Source organism: Mytilus galloprovincialis, chromosome 11 (genome assembly GCF_965363235.1).
Source record: "Mytilus galloprovincialis chromosome 11, xbMytGall1.hap1.1, whole genome shotgun sequence".
NCBI classification, from domain to species: Eukaryota; Metazoa; Mollusca; class Bivalvia; order Mytilida; family Mytilidae; genus Mytilus; species Mytilus galloprovincialis.
Window position 1 is genome coordinate 40793256 of NC_134848.1, and position 13155 is coordinate 40806410.

Sequence of the window (13155 nt, forward strand, 5' to 3'; positions counted from 1 at the left end):
TAATCGTTTGGTGTGTCTGGGCATTTGAGTTTACCTTTTCTGGTTTTCATTCTCCTTGTAGTTTGGTACTTTTTTTAACAATACTTTAAAAAAAAAAACGGAAATCACGTTTAAAGATTTGTATTGTCTTTCTAGTATGCCATTGGATGTCTTCTTTTGTTGCATGGTGCTTTTTTTTTTTTTTTTTTTTGTGTATTGGTACTAGCTAACATCAAGTCACTTGTTGTTATTTTTTCTACTTTTATGATAGTGCTGGCGTTTGTCATTGCGTGTAAGAACACGGGATGATTCGTGTTTGTTATTATCCTTTTTCTATGTATATTTAGTATTACTGTCTCATTTGTGATACCACAACATTGTCTTACATGTATGATTTCATAACAAAGTATACATATACCAGTTGTTTCACAAAGTATGCCTGTAAAATCTTTTTCACATTGACATACAAAACTCGTCAAACCGTCCATACATGTTCCTCCATTGTAACAGATAATACCAATACAGTAATCTATATCTGAAACCACAAAATGTGGAACTGATTTTACTGTCTGCGATTAGTTACGTGAAATACAGTACCGTTTAATTTTAAGTAACACATTGTGCCAATACAAAACGATGAAAGGCTATCAAATGTTTGTGCTTTTTCTATGGAGGGGTTTGTAATTATAACTATAATGAGTTATTTTTTGTAGGGTTTAGTAGAGAAGGCCAATTTTTATCTCACCGTTTTATTTCATTTTTTCTACGGTATTTCTTTTTTTTTTTAATTTGGGGTTTTGATGAATCAAAGTATAAACAGGCGAAAGTTTAAAGGTCCATAGTAAACCGTTCTAAAATTACATTTGAACGAATGTACGCAGATACTGAAAACATTCGTAGCGTCGTAGTAAAAATTACCAGCTCAAATTGCATTATGATGTAAACTTCTTATTTTCAACCCTTTCCTTCAAGATTAGGCAACTGCGATGAACATTTCATTATCAAGCGTACAAATGTACCTCTCTTATGAACTTTGTTTGATTAAGATATGTTTTATTATAACAAATGAATATATATTTATATCATAATTGTACTTCGGGGTTTTTGAGTATGCATAAATCTACATCTTTATGTTTCATGCCAATCGACCGGGAGTTAATGTTCGAAATTATGTTAACACCATCGAAATAGCATATGGGAACAAAACATATACGACTTGACTCGGAAAACGCATTGTACATTAAGGACAAAGATTTAATATTTGAATTGTTGCGTACAATATAAAACTATTTCTCATTCAAAAAAATATTTTTATACATATAATTTATGCATGCTATTCATGTTATTCTCTATATTTAGTTTTTTTATTGTCTGTTTATAGAAGATAACTAACCTGTCTGACAGTTATGATCAGTGTAGCCAGTTTGACACAGACACGTGTACTTCGAGCCACCAGTCCCAACACACGTGCCATTGTTACGACATGGCTGTGAATTTCGATCACATTGATTAGTCAGTACATCTGAAATGCTCTACTCATATATAAAACATTCAACAACATAGACAAGGAAGGGCTATCACAATGAATAAAAAAGAAGTTTCTAAAACATTATATAAAATAAAACTTTATAAAAATGAAAATTTGAAAATTATTTTTGTTATTGTGTTGGGTTTTGTTTTCGTTAATTTTTTGCCTTATATGTAATTTATGCCTGTTGTCATAATTGTGATGATTTGGCCTTTGTTTTTCGATTCATAAATTGTTTTCATCATTTAATTCCTAAGCATGCTTCTATTTTGGAAGTATGTTTTTGTCAAAAACTAAAGGTATTAGAAAGTTGACGATTTTGATTGTTATTAAAAATCCATAGATTAAGATTTCTTTATATTACATGTATCACTTTTTTTCTCATTTATCTACTGATTGTTACAAAGATATTATTCTACTAGGGAAATAGTTGTACTCCGCAAATTATTGGGATTTATTTAGTTTCTTTTGAATTTCATATTGTAAAGTCTTATAAAAGGCGACCAATCTGCTGACGTCACATATAAAAATACACATTGTTGCAAATAGGTAGGATACAAATCATCTGAAAAACCGATCCTACCACTTTAACTCGGAAATATCGATATTTTTCGCTCTCAACAATACATTTTTTGTATTATCAAACGATTGTCAATTTTCAAATATTTTCACTTTGTGTACATTACAAATGTGTAATGTTACAAAGTGATTTTCATAATTCATAATCGGTTAAACCATACAAAAATTTCAAATTGTATCGATTTCAAAATATAAAATTTTAGATTAGCATTTCTTTATTTTCGCATTTTTATGTAGTCTATCATGCTGTGGTGTATTATTATTGGTATTTTATTCATTTTCAAAGATTGAACAAATGTTATTCATTGTCCTAAAACAGTTTTTTGACCAAAAAAATTGTCATATGATATAAAACGTATAAAATAATTAAACAAGAACAGGTAAGTAACTATACGTCAGTGCTTCTACAACAATAATAAACTTTTCGTTGGTTATATGAGGGAATAAATTAAACATGACTAGTACTTCTTATTTTTGAATACTTACCAATGCAAATCTGTGATTTTATGTTATTGTATCCATGGCCCACTAAATCAGAGTAGCTTGACATCATAAATACATAACTGTCATTTGTTGCTATTTTATTGAGCTGGTTCCTATTCACACCATTTCCAAAACCTATTGCATACACAATTACTCCATTATTATGTAGTAAAGTTCCACCGTCTTGAATTGGAGATTGACCGTCAGTAAAAAACATCAAGATTTTAAGAGAGAAGTCACGGTTTCCGTTATTAGTTTGAAACATACTGTTTCTAGCGAAAGCTAAAGCCATTTCAAAATCTTCACCGCCACTCTTAAATGATATACTGTTGATATTCGATTTAATGCTGGCTTTATTGTTGCAGCAACTAAAATAAAAACCATCCCCTATAAGCTCATGGAATGCAAATGTACTAATTTTCACAGAAATGTTTCCAATATCAAAATCATCCACAATTTTTGTGACTAAATCTAGATTAATTTTAAAATTAGTTGCACCAACGCTTCCTGATTCGTCTATTAGAAATCCAATATCTACTGGCTGATTAGAGCAAACTGTAAAAAAGGGTTGATGTTATGGCTAGTGATGAGCTTCAGTGTATCAATAGCTGTTAAAAGTCTTATACACATACATGACATAGTTACAATGACATTTATCACAACCAGTTAAGGGCTAATAAACTGCGTTTCACCGTAACGTTTTTTTTTAAACTCTTTTGGATTCGAGCGTCACTGATGAGTCTTTTGTAGACGAAACGTCTGGCGTATATACAATATTTAGTCCTGATATCTATGATGAGTTTATTTCCAACCACTGGGTGGATGCCACTGGTGGTGGAGATTTATGTCCCCGAGGGTATCACAAGCCCAGTAGTCAGCACTTTTTGTGCTGACATGATTTGTCATTGATATTGTTATATTTATAAATTAACTGTTTACAAAATTTTGAATTTTTTGATATAATAAGGCTTATCTACCTCAGGCATAGATTACCTTAGCTGTATTTTGCAACACTTTAAGGAATTTTGGATCTCAATGCTATTCAACTTTGTACTTTATTTGGCTTTTTTAAAACTTTTTTTGGATTCAAGCGTCACTGATGAGTATTTTGTAGACGAAACGCGCGTCTGGCGTATATACAAAATTTAGTCCTGGTATCTATGATGAGTTTATTTGTCAGATTTTCAAACAACATTATGCATCAAATTTGCATTTACACATTTTACATGTTTAATGAGATTTCACCACTCTTCCAACTAAGTCCCGATAACATTTTCAATTGTAAAACAAATAACGATTAAACCCTAAGAAGGAATTTCATTTTAATCTGATATATTGTAATAACAGATAAAAAAGATACAGAAAAATAACAAATTATTTCAAATCAAAAATGCTTTCTGTACCCAAAAGATAATCAACGTGTCTATTTAGCCCCTTTTCGTTCAACTAGTGATGTCTGTCCAAGTTAACTTATGTATGTAAATAAGCTTATTTCTTCAAATCACAAAACTGCAAATTTCAAGAGAAAAAAACATACCTTCAATAGCCTGAATTTCTGATAGAAGAAGAACACAAACTATCGTCGTTTTCGCAAACATTGCTAAAAGTAAAAACAACATCATGTTATTCCGATGGGTCATAAAACAGAACATGTAAAAAAATTATAATAAGTCTGAAATTGTCCACGAAAATATGTTGTGTTTCAGTCTATTTCCGATACATAGTATCAACGTTATTTACATCGCAAGGGCGACATTTTCTTGCACCTCAAGTACCAGAAAGCACAAACATACCTTCCGGATTAGAATGAATTGAGTAACCACATATGTTTCAAACATTTCAAAATACTGTATGATCTTTTCTCCTTAATTAGCAACCATCTACTAAGTCTTGAATTTTGAAGTTACCAAGTATTTTAATGTTTAAACCGAATAACACATTGTCGCGTAGATTATATGACGTATATGTTTACTCAGTTTATCATATTTCAAGTTTATGTAAACCACTTGTTCAATATTTATTGATAAATTGTCATTGAAAAAAACTAATTCTACCTCTTGAGACAAACAGGTGCCTGCCATGTTTTACTGTTTTGTGTGAATTAAAACGGCAGAAGTTTACCGATTGTCAATCTTAAATGTCGATAAGCAGAAAACATTTGACTACAGACAAAAAATCAAGAAACTGTAGGCTTTCAACCTTTCAAGGTCTCTACATGATGAGCAGAAAAACAGCTGGTATACAAGTAGTCAAACTTTATTTAAATACTTTAGCATCAATGAAAATTATGCACTTAATATAGAGACAAAGCTAAAAAAAACTATTTATGCAAAAAAATGCAATCAAAATATGATTTAATATGGCATTGAAATTACTTAACAAAATTCCGTATCAGTGCTCACGAATTTGAGATTGAGAGGGGAAGGTACAACAATCTGACAGTGTCAGAACGTATCGGTAAATTGTGCGGTACTGAAGTTGAAGATGAAATTCATTTTCTTCTGCAGTGCCACAAACTTTCCAATATTCGTCTGAACTTTTTAAATGAAATAAAACTACGGTTTAAAAATTTTAGTGGTGTAGATATTAAATTACAATTTATTTGGTTTGTGTCTTCTGAAAATATTTTCATACTCCAGAAACTGGGAGAATTATTGGAAAAATATATCCTCATATTGGAAAGTTTCTTTAAATGATATATTGTTGTAGTAATGCCCAGTGACCTCCCTTTTCTTAACCTTGTTATATTTTTAAACACTGTGTTTGTTGTATTCTTCTGCTTGTCTTAATTTCTTTTTATATAATATTGTATCTTGATCATATTGAATCACTTGTAATCATTTGTATGTAATTAATGTTGATTTGTCAGCTCCTTGTGGGCGTTGTGATGAGCAACAAAATATATTTGACTTGATTTGATTTGAATTGTAGGGAATTCAAACAGGAGTAAAATCGCGTGAATTGGGCAGGTTAAATTGGTGAGATATGGATGCGTCAAACTCAATACCTAAATTTTACAAATCAATAGGTTTTCTTATCGATCTTGATTCACAAACCTGCATTAGTTTTCAAATACGCAGCAGTCATGCAAACTGTCGTTTGTAATTCATTCAACCTACGAGGGTCTGCACCCATACGATATACAATGAAAAGAAAAGAAATTCCTCACAATCACATAAAAGTAGCCCGTATAAGTCTGAGACGATGTTATTGTATAAGGAATGGGTTGCAGTCAGAAATAAACAAGTACTAAAATATTTCAAAATAATTTTCAGTTGTATTCCATTTTTTTAATGCAAATATTACTGGACTGTAAAAATAAAACCGGAAACTGACATTATTGTACTTTAAAAGGATAAAACCGAGAAAGGTATCACACATCTCTGATTGGTCTATATTATTATTTAAAACACCGAAATCATATAAATTATGTCATAAAAATACTTCAGTCATAAATAGTTAAAACATTTTGAAGAAAAACAAATAATTAAAATATATATATTTACATGACAAACAAGAGTATCAGTGGGAAATGACAAAATGGTAATGTTTTACTTAGAACTTAGTACAATAAGAGAACCACATGATCATATTTTATTTTAACAACATGTGTGCGAGTTGCTACTATAACATTACAATGTCCGTTAACCAGTGAAACTAATGTTCATACAAATCAACAATACTGATGCCGACAAGGAATGTAATTGTAGGTTAAAAAAGTAATCAATTATCAGTTCAGTACAATATATCTAGTAAGAGGCCAATTGAACTAGCTTTAACTGACTAAACTTTAATATGTGGGGTAATTTAGTCTTGTTAAAGATATGGATTTAATAATGCTACCTTGTTTTCCATTAGAGATATGATTTAACATAGAATTAATTAAACATTCATAACCACAAAACGTAACGTATTATACAAGATGGACCATCAAGGCGCGTATTCCGTATTTGTAAAAAGTAAACGCACACTACCTTATCATAGTAAACGAATCGTTTCGCCGAAACACTTACCGACTAAAAAATCAAGTGTACACGTATAATGATTTACGATAACAATGTATGACACGTATTAAATCAATTCAAAACTGTACATACGTAACAAAAGAACATTTCTTCCGGAAGAATATTTTTTATCATTAGAGATTAATTTTAAAACGATGACATGGCCGAAATACAATTGTCGTTAAGAATATTATCAACAGTTTATCGCGTCTGGCGTAAATACAAAAGTAATCCTTGTATCTATGATGAGTTTATTTACAACCACAAGGTCGATGTCAATGCAGGTGGAGTTTTAATTCCCAGAAGTTCTCACCAGCCCAGTAGTCAGCGCTTCTGTGCTGACATGAATTATCATTGATATGGTCATATTCATAAATAAACTGTTTACAAAACTTTTGAATTTTTGAAATACTACGATTTTCCTACCTCAGAAATTAGCTTTGCAATATACCGTAGCTATAAGTGGCTAAACTTGTATGAATTGTGGTCCTCAATGCTCTTCAATCGTATTTTATTTGGCCTTTTAACTTCTTGGATTCGAGCGTCACTGATGAGCTTTTTGTAGACGAACCGCGCGTCTGAGGTAAATACAAATTTTGATCCTGGTATATATGATGAGTTTATTTACACATGGCGCAATTTTTAATCTAGTACAGTTTTCCATTAAATTGTTAAGTTTGACATTTGTTTTTATTCACATATTACGCATGACCATAATATTATCTATACATGTATATATATTATATATAGTAGTGAAAATTTAAAACTAATGTCATACTATACCTGCTTTATAAACTAAGTGAAAAGTCTCCCACCTAATCCTCAATTTTAGACTGAATTAAGTTACAACGTATTGTTAGAGTTATACCCGACAATGCATTGTTACACATATAATATATATACGGTTACACAATTCAAGCTATTTATAAATGTATTTTCTAAAGAACGAACTAATGTTTCCGACTAGAGACAAAAAAAGGATGACTTTTCTACTGTATGATGGAATACTTTGCAAGTCATTTGAGTCTCATTTGGCCACCTGCATCCCTTGTAGAAAATGCAGTCAAAACAAATGACAATTAAAAGATGTCATCGATACCCTACGTGAAATTGAAGTCATATAATTAACAAATAAAAAGGAAATGTTTAACAAAGAAAAAACATCTGTACTATTCTGTTTCTATATAAGATCTGTTGCACTCAGAAGTATAATGAATTTGAGGGATTGAAAGAGTTTAAAAGCTGTAATTCACTTTTGTTAAATATTTCTATATATAATTACTGAACTGTCAGAAAAGTAACTAAAATAACGAATATGTCTTCTAAGAAATCATCTGCGAAACACTAAAAGAATAATACTGTATTATACTTGATATAAGATTAGGACAAAAATGTCAGTTTTAGATTTAAATGTGTCTTATGATATTCTTTAACTTATTACAATTTTAATGACCTTTATTCTTTGAAAATTTGTCAGTTTTTAAAAACATAAGGGAGGGCTACTTTTCCTCGGCTTTGAGCATTCCTGATAAAGGTACACCCAGAAAAGCGCAACGAACGAAAATATTTAATTGGTTGACATAATTTGGTTTAAATAAGTATATCCGTAATTATATTCGAAGAATACAATTACCTTAATTTTTAGAACATGTAAAGACTCGCTAGATTTCTCATTTTTCGTCAACTAGAAAAAATGTCATTATGGAAGTAAAGTTTTTTTTCAAATAGGAAATCAGATTGTTTCGACAACACTTACTTTTTATCTAAGTCTAAATATTTCTTGCCTCCTTCAAAACACTATATAACTATGATTGATAGAAAACAAATAAGATTATCCTCTTATATTTCATTTGATTCCCGAAGTTTAAGTTTGTAAATTTTTTAATTTCTAACAGCGGTATACTACTGTTGGCTTTATAAAAAGTACGGGGAAATAAAACATTTAATCGATGTGCCAAATCTATTAAGATTATAGTGTGGTTGGCACTTAGCTTCTTTTATGTTGTAATGCGTATCTCCAGTTGCAAGTATTACACATTTTGCTGTCAAAATATTACCCATATCTTTAAATAAATTCAATAAACCAGATACTTATGATTAAAAGTTTGAGTTAAGTCAAGACAACATATTTCTTATTGGATTGAGCATGTAGATCAAATGATACATATCAGTTATTAATGTACAGATTAGGTTATATAACTTAACACTGTCTGGCAGTATAACTGATTATTTATTATCTCTTTCAATATTCTTTAACTTGCGTAAACATCAATGTTTGTTTTCTATATATTCTGCACAATCATTTGTGATCTGAATATCTTAAACTATTGTATAACTTAATCGTTCACTCTTTCTTCTTCTGATCATAAAATATGTCCAAATGCCTCACTTTTTTTAAATCTCATTTAAGAAAAATGACGTATATAAGTTTTCATTGATTCCGTACATATCGCTTTAGCCATATAATGAGGATAAATAAGGGATATTGTTAAGCAAAAGACCTAAAATCTGCCTAATTTTCCTTATAACAGATATGTCATTCATGTCATTCGTATTAAAAGATAAACATGCAGTTCATTTTCTTACTTATTAAGGTATATATGTTGTGGCACCCAAACAGAAGTACGTGTAGGACATAGGAAAAAGAGCATTTTTCAATGGTTGACACTTTAAGCTTATCTTAGTTACTCTCCCACTTCTGTACCGTCAGATCATCTATGTTCAGCAGCAAAACTTACAAAACATGAGAAATGGCTATGTCCCGGAAAAAAATGACACGATACATTTTTAGATAAGAACAAATTCGTTGCAACCTGTATCAACCCTCGGAAATGATTGACATCAGAAAGTTATAAACATCGGCCCCTTATTGATCATTAAACATATTTGAGGTTCCTAAATACTATTTTTTTTTAATATTGTTTTACCTATTTACATAATTAGTACATGTAATAAATGAGCTATTAGTAATGATATAAAATTCCGTGGACCGGTAGATAATACTAGTTTATAATTTTGAGGGTTTTACAATCATAAAACAACGAAATGCAATACATGAAATGGTCATAAGTTTTGATTTCCATTTAATAATTGTTTTACCGAGCGAGTACTTGAGTATTGCACGGTAAATCCAACGAGTAATCGATAAGTAAATCTTTACCGAAATATTGTCCATAGTTTATAACATGACATAGTATGACGATTAGCTTCGGTGATTGGCTGCAACACCTGGGTATTGAACATCAAAGTGTTTATTGTTACCCCTGTCAGATATTCTTGTTTGCTAAAAAGGGTATTGCACTAAATAACTGTCTACTTGTAAGGAGCCATAATAAAGCATTGATAGGTTTTAATATCAATGACCTCTTCCTCTTGTTTGATATAAATTCGACATGATCAAGTTCTTTTTTTTTATTTCCACCTTTTTATTTCATTTTTCTCTGTGGTCTTGTCAGAAATAGAAGTGCATTATTCATATACTTCTTGAGCCATAGATAATATTATATGTTGTAATATTTAAATTTTTATTTGTAAGAAAAATCAGGGTTAATCGATACTGTTTTCCTGATGTATACATACAATTTTGAATATCGTTGTATTTAGATAAACTGATGATAGGAACTATTCAACGCTTACGAACACTTTTATTCTTGTTAACACAACTAAACTCACTAATTACAAATGAACATCTGCTATGTCCCGATGGATTTACATTTCACTGTACCTTCATTGATTACGCTTCTTGCATCTTAAATATATATCAAAAGTATAACTTACCTGCAGTTTAAATCGAATAAGACTTGTTAGATCTGTGACTCTTATTTTTTTCAGAATTTCTTTTACTAAATACTAAATACGGAAGTAATGTATTTCAAAAAATACATTGTTTACCAGATATCTATTACGTATCTTTTTATAGTTATACCTAATCGCCGTCAAGTACATGTACAAACATTTTAAAGATTTGTCGATAGTATTTGTTTCATACGAGTATAGAAAAATACACTTATTTTTCATGTCAAGGTCTTTTTAAGCCGACTAACATCATTTTAAAGGAATCTGTTTATGTATAAACGGGAGCAATTCCCTTAAACAATATAAAAGTCTAAATAACTTAAATGATATTTTTGGGTGTGACTTGGTCAAGTTTATACACCAATAAATTCTTTTAAAACGCGTTTAATCTTTATAATTATCCACAATTGAATATGTTAATTTCCCCAATTGCAACCTCTATCATACGTAAATTGTACATTTGTGTCATGGAATTGGCTTGGCTCATGAATAATCATTTTAGTTAACACAAAAGAAATCCTAAATGATTAAAACTTGAACAACAAAAATATCACACTATCATTCAAATGAATGTTTTGTGTTTATTTTAAAATTCAACGATGAACGTAAAGTGCAAATAAATATCATAAGGATGTTCGCTTGTCATGTTTTGGGATTTTTTACAGATTTTCGGAATCCTCTGGTTTCATCCATTTAAATAGATTATAATGATATATGTGGTATGACCTTAAAACTACTGTATAACTTACCTGCTTTTTGAGCTAAATTTAAAAGTAACTGAGTAATGACGTGTTGTAAAATTAATAATCAACAATATGTGTTTTAAGATATTATATAATATATCTGCTTACACAACTAATAGGCAGGTTCATTCATGAACATACACGATACAATATTTAAACATATATTTTCTGAGAACTGATGATAACTAGAGATAATTGGAATGATGACTTTTCCACTGCAAGATTTAAATATTCGTTAAACTTTTGGTTTTCTTTTAAATTTTTATCGTGCTTATTAACTGCATAACTGTTACAAAACACAGTAAAGCAAAATGACGTTGATACGATTTCAATGATACACTTCGTGTCAATGAAGCCGTAAAATAAACTATCAAACAAAAAAGTTTAACTGTGTACATTTTCCAATATAATTTTTAATAAGAAATTGTTTCAGGTCAGTAGTAAAATGTACTTATAGATTTCACAAAAATTCATTAGTAGTTACCAACATTTGTAACATATGCATTATTGAAGTGCCTGAAAAGTAAAAGAACAATCCTGAATTGATTGCATGGAAATCATTTGATAAAGTGTCAGAAAGTATTTGAACTGGTGTTTACAATGTTTAAAATTATTATTTTTCCTTGAATGCTTGTCACGTTTCAAATTAATAATCAGGGGCTAATTCTCTTATTCAATAGTTGTAATATCAGTTTTTTAGTTTACTTTTAATTCAGATAAGATTACGATCAAATTTCCTTTCCAAGTTAATTATTTATCATACAAAAAAGGATGTGGTATGACTAACAAGAAAAACTTTCCACAAGAGACCAAATGACACAGAAATTAAAAACTATAGGTCATTGTACCGCTGTCAACAATGAGCAAACCCCATACCGCATTGTCAATTATAAAATGGACCGAAAAAACTATTCAAACGAGAAAACTAACGGTCTTATTTAGGTACAAAAAATTAACAAAAAACAAATATGTAACACATCAACAAACGACAACTACTGTATAAAAGGCTCATGACTTTGGACAGGCACATACATGCAAACATAATGTGGCTGTGTTTAAGATGTTAGCGGGATCACAAACCTCACCCTATCCTTGGACAGTGGTGTAAAAAAAAGTATAATCACAAAAATACTGAACTTAGAGGAAAATCAATTGGGAAAGTCCATAATCACATGGCAAAATCAAATAACAAAACGCAACAGTACAACATAAAACGAACTATAAAAATCAGTTGGCAAAGGCTTAACTCATCAGATGGATACTACACAGAATGAAAGTGGGTGACTAGATGACTTGATGACTAAATTGTGATTTTGCCATTCTAATTTGCCATTTTGCAAATGTTCGTAAATTTTAGACGGTATGGGCACGTAAAATATGTTCTATATTCTGTAGAAAATATTAGTAATTTATTGAATTAGTTGCAGATTAAAGGCAAACGCTGCAGTTTCTGTTTATATGTAGCAGTATCTAGATACATCCAAATACAAAACAAAATATAAAATTTAACAGGAAATATCAAGGAAAATTTCTCTTTTCAGAGTTAAACACTTGAAAATGAATAGGCACTTGTTTTATGTTCTCGGAAAAACAATAAATCTTCTTCTTTGTGTGACATGAAACAAAAACCAGGAAACTTAACGATTAAAAGGAGGACACTTAACATAAGCTTAAAATTGCTTAGTCCTGTCACGATCTTATTATTTATATAATTATCAAAAACCGTTATTATACAAAGTGTTCCTAATATAATAGTTTAAATTGTATAGGAATAGTACTGTTATAATATATAATTTTATTGAAACTGGAAACATGTTTACACTTAACAAATATATATGCAATAAATACTAATAAATATCACAAATACACGGGTAAAGAGACTAACCCATATTTATTACGCGTATGCAAATACGAACGAATGAACAAAAGAAGTAGTCAACAGAACAATATATCGTCTGCTCACAAATTGTATTGGTTTTATCTGTTTATGAAACAAATATATTTGTATTTATTTCCCTAATAACTAACGATTCCTTTTTTATCT

The 13155-nt window shown here is 30.0% G+C and overlaps 1 long non-coding RNA gene across 2 annotated transcripts; it reads right to left on the reverse strand.

Moving 5' to 3' along the window:
• Positions 1-89: 89 nt before the first annotated feature.
• LOC143052182 (uncharacterized) lies at positions 90-10533 on the reverse strand. 2 transcript variants are annotated; one of them, XR_012971021.1, is made up of 5 exons: positions 10351-10533; positions 4107-4169; positions 2573-3124; positions 1373-1501; positions 90-514 (listed from the first exon to the last, which is right to left on the reverse strand). It is a non-coding gene; the product is annotated as an uncharacterized LOC143052182 (long non-coding RNA). The 2 variants fall into 2 exon arrangements; XR_012971022.1 differs by lacking the exon at positions 10351-10533 and adding an exon at positions 4363-4486.
• Positions 10534-13155: the final 2622 nt, after the last annotated feature.